Source organism: Macrobrachium nipponense, chromosome 29 (assembly GCF_015104395.2).
Source record: "Macrobrachium nipponense isolate FS-2020 chromosome 29, ASM1510439v2, whole genome shotgun sequence".
NCBI classification, from domain to species: domain Eukaryota; kingdom Metazoa; phylum Arthropoda; class Malacostraca; order Decapoda; family Palaemonidae; genus Macrobrachium; species Macrobrachium nipponense.
This window is the reverse complement of record NC_061092.1, coordinates 17,853,718-17,869,329: the sequence shown is the minus strand read 5'-3', so window position 1 is coordinate 17,869,329 and position 15,612 is coordinate 17,853,718. Positions and strand designations below refer to the sequence as shown.

Here is a 15,612-nt window from a genome sequence, read left to right as displayed (position 1 = left end):
AACTCTGTGTGAGACGAAACATTCATATTACGCATAATAGATATAATAGATAATTTCGTATGCTCTGCGCACCCGGTTAAGAACGCATACACGCACACTATATATATATATATATATATATATATATATATATATATATATATATATATATATATATATATATATGTGTGTGTGTGTGTGTGTGTGTGTGTGTGTGTTCTGGTGTGTGTGTGTGTGTGTGTGTACGTTTTACATAGCACGAATTTGAAAATTAATTTTCAAGAAAATCATATTTTTCTCGTGGATCACTATCAAGTGACAGTTGATGTCTTTCGCTATTATCTTGCAGTTAAGAATAGTGATATTGGTAAGAAATGATAATGAGTTGGTTTAGGCGATTGTTTGTTCTTAACCCCAATAAGATTGGACAATATTGTTACGAAAATGTTTACTGCTAAATTATATGCTTATTCTTAAGTTTCATTTTCGTTAAGCGTTTTTCCTTTTAGATTGTATCGCCATCTTTCTCTTTTATTCTTATATTTAGTTCATTTCTTTTACTGCATCTAAAGTAATTGACCCCAATTACTCATTTCCTTATGTGGGTGTTTGTCTCACCCCACCGAACTTTAAATCTGTTTGGACCACCCATGCCAAGTCGGACAGTATTGGCTGCCCACCCCCCTCTATTTCGACTTTTATGCTTCGAAAATGAGGCATTTTTTCTCACTCTGTCGGTCGTAAATATCCCCTAATTCTAATTGCTCTCGGTACTAATTAGTTCGAGTCCAATTAACCATGTTTATTGCCCTATCTGCATCTTGAAATAACCATCATTTACCATAGAGAGAGATGCCCACCCCCTGTCATCATCGACATAATCGACGCTGTTTCATGGACCCTGTTTCACTACGATGATTTAAGCTCTCTCTCTCTCTCTCTCTCTCTCTCCTCTTCTCTCTCTCTCTCTCTCTCTGTGCAGTTGCGCGGAAAGCTTCCTAAGGGGGTTAGGTCGTGGGTTGTTTCAAGTAATCACAAGAGATGGCAGCTTATCTACCTTTCATTTAATTCTACCTTCTGGGATATAATTACAGACCCATTACCAACACCCTCTAACCCAGAGGCGTCTGGTTGAAGCCTCCCGCCTTCACTCTTTATTTTTCCTTTCTTCCTCCTTTCTCTCCTCTCCTCATTCTCATGAAGTGTTTTCTTGTTCTATATGATAATATATATATTATATATATTTTATATATATATATATATATATATATATATATATATATATATATATATATACTTATTAGAACTTTACATAAGCCAATTGTCTTGTGATGTGTATGGACTCCGTCCTTTCTACATCACCCACACACCCATTCAGTTTATTTCCAAGGCGTATCCATATGTGAGTGATTCGTTAGTGAGATGTGATCTGAGATTCAGTTGTAATTACAACTTTCGAGAGAGAGAGAGAGAGAGAGAGAGAGAGAGAGAGAGAGAGAGAGAGAGAGAGAGAGAGAGAGATAAATACTCTTGGTAAGACGTGTCCGCGCGAGGTCGTAAACTCCCTTTGCCTCCAAGGGCCAGTTTCAGATAAGGAATCCAGGCCAAATATCCATAGTGCGTGGGATGATTTGATAAGCTTGAGGTAATTTAATGACGACGTCGACTATGAATGCTTAAGTAGGGGTGAGGTGAAAATGAAGGAGGCACCGTATTTTCAAACCAGTCATAATGATTGCATGGCAAAGAGCGTGTGTATTTGGTGTTGTTTCGTGTTTTAATTTATTTGACAAATGACAGGGACCGATAACGAGATGGGTGGAAGAAAAGAGGGTAGAAAGATATGATGGATTCAGAACTGGAAGATGTTTGGATAAGAACCTCCGGAGATGAGCTTTAGAAGCACCGAACTTTAATCAGCATTGGAAAGAGAGTATAAAAAGAGACATTAGGATTCTACACCTAAGCAATGAACGGAAAAACTCTTTTTTTAATTGGGCCCACGGAGAATAGTGATCTTGGATGGAAATAACCTTTTGAGAGAAAGTGAAAATGAAAAGTTATTGCTTAGAGTAATTAGCGGTGAATTTACAGAAAACAAGATAAACAAAAGGTTGTATAGTGATCAGTAATTTCTTTCTTATATAGAGAAAGGAATAAATATGTATGCATATTAGTTCATTATTCGTTAATGAAGGAATAAGACTTGATTACGTATTACTTAAAGATTGGACATTATGTTTGTGTAATTCAGTTACTGTTAATTGGTATAACATTTTTATGGAAGATTTTCTCTAATAAAAGTTTTTGAAGTATATATTTTTATGGGGTTATATGTGATAACCGCTATATCACTTTTGTATGACGATTTCTGCATATATTTAAGTTTTTATGATCTAATAGAATTACTTGAATTTATTATTATTATGATTATTATTATTATTATTATTATTATTATTATTATTATTATTATTATTATTATTATTATTATTATTATTATTATTCCCACAATTGCATTGTCATTTTCATTACTGTTATTAGTATTATTGAGGCAAAATTCGTCGTTCCTTTTATAAGTACTGTTTGATAACGGGGATTATTATTATGACATTGAATTTAAGTAACACATAGCTGTTATGATTATTGTTAGGATTGCTATTGCTGTTGTTGTTGTGGTAACGCGCACTCATTATTATTACTCTATCATTATTTTATTCAGCCCAACACAGCACCAAAGGCATCGATCTCCCGCCGAGACGTTCCCCATTTGTTCAACGCGAGGGGAAGACCCACATCTCTTTTAGCGTAACCTCACTTATCCCACTCATGTTCGGTTTGGATGTTTCTGTCGAGGCTGTTCATTAAATTATGATTCTGATTGCAATAATTATCGTTATTTACGTTCGAGCTACTTTAGACGGCCGACCAAATTGGAGAAGCCGGATCGGAATTATGCGAAAGTCGATCTCACGGGTACTTTATGGGTCAGGCGCCTCTCGCAATTTTCGGAGTGACTTTGCCCGAGTGGTCGCCTCCAACCGCTGCATTCAGGTATTATTATTATTATTATTATTATTATTATTATTAGAGTGATTTGACCGTTCATATTGTTGCAGATGTTGTTATTGATGTACTGGTACATGTTGTTTCTTATTTAATAAATCTTCGATATTTAACTGGGTGCCCGATATTTTCATTATTTTCATTGTTGTTGTTGTTGATGTTACACGGACATAAAATATTTCAGGTATTTTATATTTCCATCAATTATAAATGCAGTTAATATTGCTGTTAGTGGTATCAATAGTAGCGTCATTTGACACACAAAGCTATAATTATTATTATTATTATTATTATTATTATTATTATTATTATTATTATTATTATTTTATTATTATTAGTTGGTGCTGAGGTCCGGTTCGAGCCCCACCCAAAATCCCCGAGAGAAGCGCAGAACTAACCCGATCAGGAGAATCCTTATTGTTGTGCGTTCCGTATTCTGTTCTGCAAATGTTCTCAGTTCATAAAACCATTGGTCTTATTACCCAGCTTGACTCGCTAACATTTGCCATTATCAGCTTTAGCCTAAAATGCCTTCGTATGATTTCTTTTACTTTCGTTCGTCTCATTACTTCAGCTTTGTCGTCTCCGCCGTTCAGCTCAAGTCAACGTTCCATTGCAAGATAAAAGAACGCGAAAACAGAAAAAAAATTAATAAATGTAAACGGTGAACGAAAAAAAAAATTTTTTGCAACAGAAGTTCATTCACTTTTCGATTATGCTTCTTTTTCCCCCGTTTAATTTTTGCTTCACACCAATAGACCTTTGTTTCACCATAACCTTTTGAAATTTAAATTATAAGTCGTCTGTAACTAGGATTCCCCACGGGCTGTAAAATAATCTTTGGATGTGACTTATATAATTTGCATCCGGGTCTTGAAATATTACAGAACAGATTAAAGAAAAAAAATTATGTTTTTGAAAGGAATTTTTTCTTTCGTTGACCGCTCTAATTCGCCTTAACCAAAAGTCTTTCCTTTGAGATACGAATTAGCATTATAGTGTTGACGGACTGAAGTTTTGCCCTTTGGCAGAAGGTTTTTCTAGCTCAGGTTCTCCAAAGGATTTTTCGCGGCTCTTAATTTCGCGGTCGGGGTCCACACCTCATTCCACGCAAGAGTTAGTTCTCGTGAAACGGGAGCAGAGTAACCCAACACGTTTCAAATCTTTGCTTCATATAAGGTTGTGAGGATTTTTTTTCATTATTATCATCATCATCATGACTGTGTATCTTTTATATCGTGTGTTCGCAAAAGGATGATAAGATTTTATCTGCAAGTTTTAGAGCAATGTTTAAATAGAGAAATTAAAATGATAACGTGATTTTTAATCGTATCCTAATACTGGGTTGGTGATCTTATTAAGTTCTTATGGTATTTTACGTTGGCATTATTTTCTTGTAGTTTTACCTTCACACTGATTATCTATCCTCATTCGTTTGCTTTTTTATTTTTTTTAACAAGTTTTCATTTTCACCAGTGGATGTATTTTTTGCTTTTAATTATATTTTTTGAGATATTTGGTTCATAAAAATCTTCTTGCTAGTCCTTCACACTTATGGTTAAACTTTTCAGCACCGTAAAATACTCTCTCTCTCTCTCTCTCTCTCTCTCTCTCTCTCTCTCTCTCTCTCTCTCTCTCTCTCTCTCTCTCACTAACGGCTTTATATAACCATGACATTTCGACACTGCTCCAAATTTTTTTCCATAATGAATTTTCTGAAAATGATATCACAGCCTGACCTTAGTGCTATGATAAGTTGAAATACTAGTTTCCATTCAAGTAGAAGGGCTCTAGCCCCTCTGATTTACGGGATGCTTATGATAGTTATGAGAGAGCTACTTTTTTTTTGTCAGGTTTATTAATTTATTGTGACTTTTATTGGTCAGTGCCATATCTGATTTTATTAATTTGATTATTTCTTATAGTGAAAACGGATGTAATTCAGTTGTTTTATCAGTTTTAACTGAAAACGGAAGAATGTTAGTCGTTTTTCAGTTTTAACTGAAAACGTATGATTGTTAGTTGTTTGTCAGTCTTAAACTGAAAATGGAAGAATGTTATTTGTTTTTCAATCTTAACTGAAAACGGATGAATGTTAGTTGTTTTTCCATCTTAACTGATAACGGCTGTATGTTGGTTATTGTTCAGACTTAACTGAGAACGGATAAACGTAAGTTGTTTTTAAATCTATAGAACTTTTTTTTTCTATGAAAATAGACACAATCCTTTCGTCCCGTGAGAATAAACTCGGTAGCGCCGTCTGAAACTTGCGTAGTTCATCGAAAATATGCGCCGTAGTTAACCCGCTGAAACATATGTTGTTCCTTGAAAATAAAGACGGTCGTGCGTCGGCCAGTGAATGTATTTACCTCGACGCCAGGTATGCTTTGAAAGTTACGTCTATGAATTTTTGAGAGCATGGCCGACTCCCCCACAACTCAGCCTCCACCGCGGGGGAGCGAAGCGTATTATCAGCAGGTCCTTCTGGGAGCCCAAACTGGACGTCCTCTGAGGGACAGCTGACTGGGAATCCTTCTGGAGGAGCCAAAGGGCGAGGAGTATGTAGGGGCGATGTCGGTAAGGCGCCATCAGCGCGGTAGCAGATGAGAAAGCTGCGAAAACTGGAAAATGTGTCTACATATTGGAGATGGCAAGAGCGCTCGCACATGCGCGCTACGCCCCTGCACCCGTTTTTACTTTCACTTGTTGTAGTCTGAGACTGTGGTGTTAGTAGTGCTGCTCACGCTAGATGGGGGTCGTTCGTTGGTGGGACCGAGCGGGGGAGGATGGAAGTGAGGGTGGAGGAAAGTAGAACTGATTGGGGGAGGACCAGCGGTAGAGTTTGGTGAAAAAAAAGTGAGACAAAAATGCTGTTTAGGAAGTAGAAAGTTTACGGTGGAAAAATAAAAGGGGAAAATAAATAAAAAAACAAAAAAAGTTGAATGGAAGGTTAATCATTAAGGTGAGACTAAGGAGAGCTGAAGGGAGGAAATTGTAAGGGCGTGGCCAGCGGTGGGGGAGAAATAGGATTACATTTAGCTCAGAATGCGAGGCTGGCCTCTCATAAGAAAGACGTAACTCCGAAAAGGGCAGATCTAGATAACAGAGAAAATTCGGAATTTAAAAGGTGAAAACAAATATGAGCGAAAATTTGTTGTGTGTTTGACAGAACGGTGGTCACTCATACACACAAACAGACACATACGCGCGAGCGCGCGCACATACACACACACACACACATATATATTAATAATATATATATTATATATATATTTATATATATATTATATATATAATAATAGGGTAAAGAAAAGTGGTGAGTCATGATTTCTATAAATAATAAACTATTGGTCAATACAAAAACAATGAGAAGAGAATGATCCAAACGAAAAATAGTGTTTTATATATATATATATATATATATATATATATCTATATATATATATATATATATATATATCACATATAATGTGTGTGTGAAGTATATTGAAAAAGAATAGAATAGGCAGACATTTTCTTTGACAGACGCATAATCTATAAAACCTACGGCAAACGTTCCAAAAAAAATAAAGACGCTTATCAGTGAAAAAGGAGCAAAGTTGGTTTATGAAAATCCTTTTTAGCAAGATGTAATGTGGAACATTTGATACTATAAGAAAATTATTATGCCATGAATACAGGCCAAAGCTACTTAAAGTTGGGTTAGTATTATTATACGCTGGATCAGAAACTGACTCACAGGTCGTCCATAAACAACCTAGCTCGCACAGACACTGTTACACACACACACACACACACACGCACACGACCGTAACTTATAAGTTTTCAACTTCAAAGGTTTGCCGCTTGGCGAAAGAAATGGTTTTAAAATGTTAGATAACGTGAAGGAGGCTGGACTGCTCTGATAAAGAAGCGCTCGTTCGGTGTGATTGATGTTGCTTACACAAGACTTGATGTTAATTTAACATAATGGAGAAATGTGTAGTACGGGAACCAGTTTTGAGAATAGTGTATGAGGCGGGCCCTTTCTGCAGTCTGTACGTAAGGGGCCCTGAGGCTTTTAATGTTTTTATCCAGTTTTCACTGTCTCCTGCATTAAATTTTGGTAAGGATATGTTTGGGTAATATATAGGAGATTTCGCATAACACATTCGAAGATTGTATGATATCCGTATTTTCATACAGTTTCTTGCTTTTAAAGTTGCTTATAAGAGGGTCAGGTAAATGGACCATTTAACCTTGCATTCATGTTCAGGTTACTTGTCTTAATCATTTTTTAAAGTCCAAAATGTTAAACGGATAGGCTGTCATTTTGTCACTGAGGTTTAAAAAAAAAGTAGGCACAGAAGTAAAGGCACGAACAGATAGTGGGTCTGCTGTGTTCTCATCAGCTCTTTAAATCTTCCGATTCATGTCCCCTGTCCCTTATTAAGTCTCTTCGATGCAAAATTTGTTTCCTTAATGCATGGTTAAGTGTTTTGTTTACCAACCATAGTTATAAAGTGACCCTTGTTCACAAAACTTTTTTTTCGAAAATGTGGTTAGTTTTTTTACTGCGTGTAAAATGTGGATGCATGTGGAAAGGTTATGTGATGATAGAGAATAGGAACATTCTTGGAATAATGTTGACGTAAACTTCATATTTTCCGTGTTGGCACGACACCGGTTTTAATGATTTAATAATTATCTGGATTCATGATCGCAAGACATTTTCAGTTAAGACTAAACGAGAATTACAGCTGCTGTGATGTACCCTCTTATTGAAAAGTTATCTCGAGATTTAACAGCCTTTACGTGTGGCCATTTTCCCGAGCAAATTGGCATTTCCAATCAGCTTACTGCCTTTTAAAAACGAACAAGGTCGAAATTTCTTCCAGAAGGCCCTTGCCCTCCTGAACCGGCATGACCGGAACCCGGTTGGCAAATGGGGCATCCGACAGCGGTGGCTTCGAAAATATGCATTGCCAAGTGTGGATAAGATCGGATAAAACTGTAGGTGGAATGGCTATAGGATACTGAGGCACGCATGCCCCGATAGTGCCCCTCCGATGAATTTGCATTATGGTAACACCTTAGGGGTCCTTATGGATGCTACGGGCATCGGAGATTGCTTGCATGATAATGGGCGTGATTTAGACCACCGGCGAGTTTGCTCCCTGGGTGTCCAACTTGTGCATATCAAAGATTATCTAGTGTACAGAGAGAGAGAGAGAGAGAGAGAGAGAGAGAGAGAGAGAGAGAGCTTTGCTGAAGTAAAGCTGGGCATTGCAGTTATGTGTGATGAATCGAATTGTAAAATTGGAATTTATCTTGACGGTTGAAGGATCTTATTCTAAAGGTGAATCAGAGTCTAAGTACACGCTATTTTTTCCTGTTTGAGTAAGCTTCGGTATAGTGACGCTCCTGGGGGATCGCATCGTCCGGTAAGTGAAATCTGTCTTTGGATGGTCTCAGATGTAATCAAGGTCTTTCCTATCATATTCGAAATACTTATGCTTGGCTCTCTCTCTCTCTCTCTCTCTCTCTCTCCTCTCTCTCTCTCTCTCTCTCTCTCTCTCTGTGCTCAAAAGTTAAATACTGGTCATCCTTGCTTGTAAAGTTTAGTGAAGTTGACATTGTTCTAGAATTTTGGAATGTCGCCCCAAGTTGAAGTACCACACGTTTCTGGAGTCGTTGGTGCTGATTTTATCTTTCATTGTATATATTATATATATATATATATATTATAGTATATATATATATATATATATATATATATATATTTTTTTTTTTCTTTCTTTCTTTCTTTTATTGCACACATATTGTAGACTTTGGTGATATAAGATCGGCCCTGGTTTGACGACTGCAGGACTAAACGTGGCGTACAATACCCGTAGCCTATCATTACTGTATAATTGTTTACAAGTAATGAAAATTAATGTATATTTATGAGTGCGTACATATATGTATGTATGCAGATGCACACACACACACACACACATATATATATATATATATATATATATATATATTATATATATGTATACATATCTGCATTATCAGATAAGATTTTATTTCTCTGATTGCATGAAATCTCTTTCCATGCTGCAAATTTCAAATCGATCATCATCCCAATCACAATCAGAGCACTAAAAAAAAGTTAAAAAAAATATCAGTGTAACCCGCATTAGCGTCATCTCTGCCATAACAGAAACGGCCATTTTCTCGGGCTCGTTTGCAGTGACAAGTTAAGCGCTTTTGCTGGCAGTGAATTTAGTTGTCTCGCGTCATACGCCACGAAACTTCCTCTTGATTTCTCGGATGAGCGAGCGAGCGCACAGTCGTTCGCCCGAGGACACTATGCTTGCAGGTGATGATAACAAAGTGCCTCGTGATGCGAATTGGCTTTAATTAAAGGAAACGCCGTCAGGCTCACGAGTCCCATAAATCATTGCTACGGGGTGCGCCCAAACAACGGCCTCTCTCTCTCGCGTGCTGGTCTTCCTCTTCTTGCTTTGATGCCGTAGGAGTTGTAGCCTTTTTTTAGTATAGTTGTGAGTGCTGTAATGCTTTGGAGCGTAATCGCTGTTTAGAATGGGAATGGTGAGTACCTTTATCCCAGGAAGACTTGCTTAGAACTAAGATTCTCGGTAACCAACCCTCACATGTAAAGGCGTATAGGTATATATATATATATATATATATATATATAATATATATATATATATATAGCTACATATATATATATATATAAATATATATATATATATATATATATATATGTGTGTGTGTGTGTGTGTGTGTGTGCGTGTGTATAATTCATACGATATTATATATATATGTATATATATATATATATACAATTTATACAATTGATACGTACATATTAAATTTTTTCAAATATATTTCTTTCATTACCACAGCCACCAGATGGTCTACCAAAATAAAGCAAGCAGGCTCCGGCGCCTTTAGAATCGGACCTGTGGTAATTTCCTGATTAAAGACAACCTGCATGTGGTACCGCCTTCGCCGCAATGATACAAAGGAACGCATGAATCACTTTTTATTATTTTATGGAATTATATTAATCAAATATATTTCGCCTCACTTTATAAAGTCTTCATAATTTCTCCCATTTATATACTCTACGGAGATGAATGCAAACGAGGCGAGTCGCATGTTTTGGTAAGAAGCTTAATATTTCTACTTTGATTCGCCGAGCTTCGTATTATTTCCACCCTTCAGAGCGCAACCCCAAGACAGCCGACCACTCGACTAGCTAAGGAGCGCAATATTTCCACCTCTCAGGGCATGATATCAGAAAGCAACCCAAACAAATGGCTTCGCTGGAAACACCGTCTTCCACGGGGCAGGCTGCGAAAGGGATCAAAATGCGAAACAAATGAGTCAGTGAGAGGTGTAATTTTTCCACATACCAAAGTGTGTAGTTGCTTGAGAGAGAGAGAGAGAGAGAGAGAGAGAGAGAGAGAGAGAGAGAGAGAGAGAGAGGTTACACGAAAAGTCTCGTTACATGAGGATGGTTCTCCTCGCTCAAGCGTAAATTTCGTGAGTTAGGCCAGGCACAGTCTTTGGGGGAATTAAGGACGATAGGGCGAAAAAAGGGGGCATGGGGTCAGAGGGGTTTGGGGTAAGGTCATTGCATCTACGGGAAAAGAAATTGAGACGTAACCAAATGAGAAAAAAGAACGAAAGGATTCTTAAGAAGAATAATTCCCGAGTTAATGTTAGTGATATTTCAGATAGAAATTTTAAATTGGCATTGACCTTTTTAAAGCGGAGAGGAGGACAAAGCCAAATAAAACTTTAGTCAATGAAATTAACGTTACGAAATGTAATTAACATGTAGTTTCTCATCTCACCTCTATATGAAACTCCGTAATATTTTAATTTTATAAATGCTTGTGCCCTTTTTTTTTAAAATAGTTTATACTTAACTGTATTTTGACAAAAACTGTTAGACCTCCATTTTCTGTTTTTATTCACCTCAATTTGTGCCTTCATTTATTTATTGGCATATTTTATTTTTCCTTCTTGAAATATTAATAGATAAACTGACACTTGGCATTCACATAGACTCTTAGGAATAATTTTAAGAAAATATAATATAGTAATTGTTAGATTTAAGAGATAGGCAAGGAATTAAAATATAGCTGTTACTATGTCTTTCTGCGGCATATGTATATCTTCTCTTCAAATACCTTTGTATAGTTTCGTATTATATTATCCTTAAATAATATTAAGGTATTCAGTGAGGGATTTTATTTTTTACAAATTAAAGATATTTATAGCTAATGATCTTAAGCCTTTTTTTAGGGGTAATATCAGCAAAAAATTTAAGTTGAAAATATGCTATTTGCCAGTAGTCTAGCATCATAGCTCTACCGAATATTACTGAAAATTGATATCGGTTGTACCGAGGTTTAGAAAGGAATGGAAATTCGGTAAGCTGAGTGACGAAGTCATAAATCTTCCACTTCAAGAAATGAACATTGCTTATTTAAGGAAGAATTCCAAGAATGTAACTAAACCACTCGGTTTTCTTTTCCACATGCAATTATTCTGCGAGTTTGGTTAAGGGAATTCTTAGGAACCACTCGAAGCGTATACAAAGTTAGCAAGGTCAAACGGTGTCATAGGTCGACTTCTTCACACTGGGTTCGCTAGCTCACAGCTGACACTCCACAATGCAAACTTCGGTCATAAATTGTGACTTTCGACGTTAGTACTGAACAAAAGTATCTCAGTATAGCATCGTAGATTGACGTCACTGATTCAAGTTTCACTGTTTTCCTAGCTCGTACCACTACTATTTGACTAATACGTGCTATTATTTCATGGTACATAAACTTTTGATGTGTGGATTATAGAACGAATAACAGAAGTACACAATAAATGGAAATCCGTTTACGTGTAAAGATCTGAGAGTACGGGAATTTTCGTTCGTTAACCTCTAGTGATTGCAACGATTTTGTGCCTATATGTTTAGTCGCTCGTATGAATGTATGGATGTGTGTGTGTGTATATATATATATATATATATATATATATATATATATATATATATATATATATATATATATATATATATATATATTCCAGTTCCATCTGGCACTTCAAACTGATTAACAAACCGCTTCTGATTAAAGAGAAAGAGAGAGTTGGGGTAGGGAATGAGCAGCGGTTGTCTGAACAGTGAGCAGACCTTGAACTATTTTATGATTTATACCAACAGTCGGCTATAAATTCGTGGGCTAGATGAGATACAGATAAGATGTAGGCTAGAAAGAGAAAGAGAGAGAGAGGCAGAGGGCTATTTTGGTACTCGAATTTTATATATAGGATTCGTGACTGAACTAATCACACACAAGACAGCAAAGGGAGACCAGAAACGATCTCTTGGTAGCCTCTGTGATTACTACTTCTTCTTCTTCTTCTTCTTCTTCTTCTTCTTCTTCTCTTAAATATCTTGTTAATGAAGGCTGTTAATCGGCACGATTTTGCGATCTATTCGTCGGTATAAACAATTTCATAAATAATATTTACAGGAGGAAGACGGTGGATTATTTCTAGATGATAATGGGCATCTGCTTGAGAGAGAGAGAGAGAGAGAGAGAGAGAGAGAGAGAGAGAGAGAGAGAGAGAGAGAGAAACTCACCCTGGACGTGAGGACGACCTATTTATCAACAATATGTGGTCTTCACCCTGTAACTGAGAATTTACTACTAATACGTAGGTCTGCCAGAAGGCTAAGGCATGAATATTCCCCCCAAGAAGCCTGAGACATATTTATTCTTTCCATATTTTACTCAAGAGTTATCCAAGAGCCTCCTCTCTCTCTCTCTCTCTCTCTCTCTCTCTCTCTCTCTCTCTCTCTCTCTCTCTCTCTCTCTCTCCCTCCCCGTTCCCACCACCCGCAACCAAAAATGTTGTTGCTTTGGTTCCTGTAAAGCATATCCCATCCCAAAGTCGCTGACTGAAGCGTCGTCGACACCATATGTTTCTCGGCTTTCCGTTCTTCCTCCTGTTTATGGGTGAGCGCTTCTGACGCATACCGGATCGACTCCTGTTGACATACGCTCTATCATCTCTGATCTAAATATGGTACAACGTAATGGATATATGGAGTACATATGCAAATGAACACACTCCCCCGGGGGCCTCCTGTGGACTGGTCGAGTAGCAGCGGCAGATTTCGTAGCTTTTCAAGGGAGAGCGAAAGAGATCGTTGGCTGCGAATTTATCCGTTAGCTCCTTCGTAGGATTCCAGTAGGATATTAAAACTTCAAGCTACGAAATGTCCAAGTAAGCACCAGATCTCCAGGTTTTGCACGATGTGATTGTAGTCAAAAAAAACCTTTTATTTTTCCCAAGTTATATTTCACGTTCTCTGTACAAAATGCAGTGCCAACCTTATTTTTAACCTTGAACTCTTTAAAAGAGTGAATAGCGAAGTAAAACTAGTCCAGACTCAATGAACAGGTGTTCTTTTCAAATAGAGGACTAATAGAAAATGCTTTGGTGAAGATCACTTTACTCCTTATGTATATTCTAGATCTGATATAAAATTTGTTGAATTTTCTGTTTATGGTATATTTTATGATCAGTTCAGAACAGAGAGCAACACTAAAGATTAGAATAAGTGAACGACATTTTATTTTTGAGAGAGAGAGAGAGAGAGAGAGAGAGAGAGAGAGAGAGAGAGAGAGAGGAAGCTTGGGCTTGCTGCGACGTATGAGGTTAATTCTGGCTCAGCTTTTTCTCCTTTTGTCTGACGAGGTCAGCGAGAATCAAAATTTTAATCCTCGACGATTTTTTCGAAAAGTGCAGCCAGACCTCGCTCGTATTTCTCCTTGACTTTTCGAATATGCAGATGGTTCCCCATCTCCGGCGCCCTTCGAAATCGGGTGGAAGCTGTAATCGCGCCTGCCTTTGAATTTCATGCATCTTATAATTAACCGATGATGCCAGGGGCGCAGAAGCGAAAGGCGCTATACGGGTATTTTTGCGGGAATTTCACTTTTATCAGTCGGCGAAATTCTGGCGGAATGAGGCCACCACACGCTGCTGAATTTTACGCCGGGAAAAGGAACGAACACTCCCTCGTGCTGCCATTTAGAAAAGAAACTTTTATGGCGAAAGATAAGGACGATGCCTTTGGTGCGGGTGGGCGTGCGTAGGCCACCACCGTGAAAACGAAATTGATTGTGGCCATTCCAAGGATACGGGAGTCACCCATGTTCGTCACGGCTTGTGGTAGCTGTATATGTGAAACTGGCCGAAAGGTAAGCGAAACCTCCCTCCCACGAGATACGTGAAAAGTAGCATTCAGATACGTGAACTAAGCCTCAAAATACGTGAAAGTCATCCGGCTACGGAGGGGATAGCGTGCCAGCAACAGTCTCTGAGATGTGCTGACGATATAATCTGTTGGGTCACAAAAAGTATATTGGGAGTCTGTTCCCCTGACAGCTGGTGGCAGCGGGACCCCGACCTCTCTTCGGGTGGGATGGGCACAGAGAAGATTTGACCCGCTCGAAAAAAAGAAAAGAAAAGGAAAAAAAGAATCTGCATATTGTAAAGCTTTAGACGAGGTCAAATTAAATCCTTTTATAAAGAGGGAGAAAGAGATAGAATGAACAGTGTGTAATTTCCACTACATAACCCCTGTCAAAAGTATGGCATATTTATTTTGATACATAATTGTTGATATGCATATGTAATGTAAGTGATAGTTGGCAAATGAGAATATTAGAAATTCGTTGCAGGAAATTTTGAAGTGATGTTTACCGCATCTTATGCTACTTAAAGATAAAAGTTTAGAGGCAAAATAAAAACACGGCACAGACAGAGCTTGTATACCTCCCACAGATCCTAGACAGGTCTACAAATCCCTAGAATTGATAAGAATGACAACCTGCTATTTAACTTGACGCATTATAACTCGAAATCGTCGCAGCTTTTAAACTGTGGAAAAAATGTTATGGTAAAAGGCTGTTATTTGAGTGTGAACAAATTTTTGAAACCCAAAGAAACAGCAATTTCGCATAGATTTTTTTTAACTTCTTAAAATTTTGAAGCCTGCACAGCACGGAAATCTGGATTTTTTTAAAAATAATTTTCGTACTATTTTTTATGCGTTCATAGGTTCATGCATATTATCTCCTCGACGTTTTTTGTCTAATATACAAGACATTTTAATCATTCGTACTTAACATTTATCGCCGTAGATTTTGTATAACAGTAACTTTTTTTATTGCCCTTCTATCTATTTTTGCTGAAATGAATTGGTCAGTTATTGCATATTAAAAGAAAGCGGTTCATTTTGGACGAGTAGAAATTTATCATCGTCTTCTTTAAATGTCTCCACTCTGTCGACGTGTGAATCTAATACTGTCTTTATTATTATTGTTATTATTATTAGGAAGCAGATATTATTTCAAAGACGTCTTTTGTAGTTAATTATGGATTTATACTGCGTTGAGAAAATTACATTTTCATAAGCTATGTTAATCATTTTCATTGCGCTGTATTTCATTCGACGATTCTTCCTTGCAAGTATAGAAAAGATCT

General features: G+C 37.2%; 1 protein-coding gene across 1 annotated transcript in view; it reads right to left on the bottom strand.

Annotated features, from left to right (window-relative positions):
* Window positions 1-15,612, bottom strand: part of LOC135206164 (Kruppel-like factor 2) — a 392,389-nt gene that overhangs the window by 45,292 nt on the left and 331,485 nt on the right. The window lies entirely within an intron of this gene.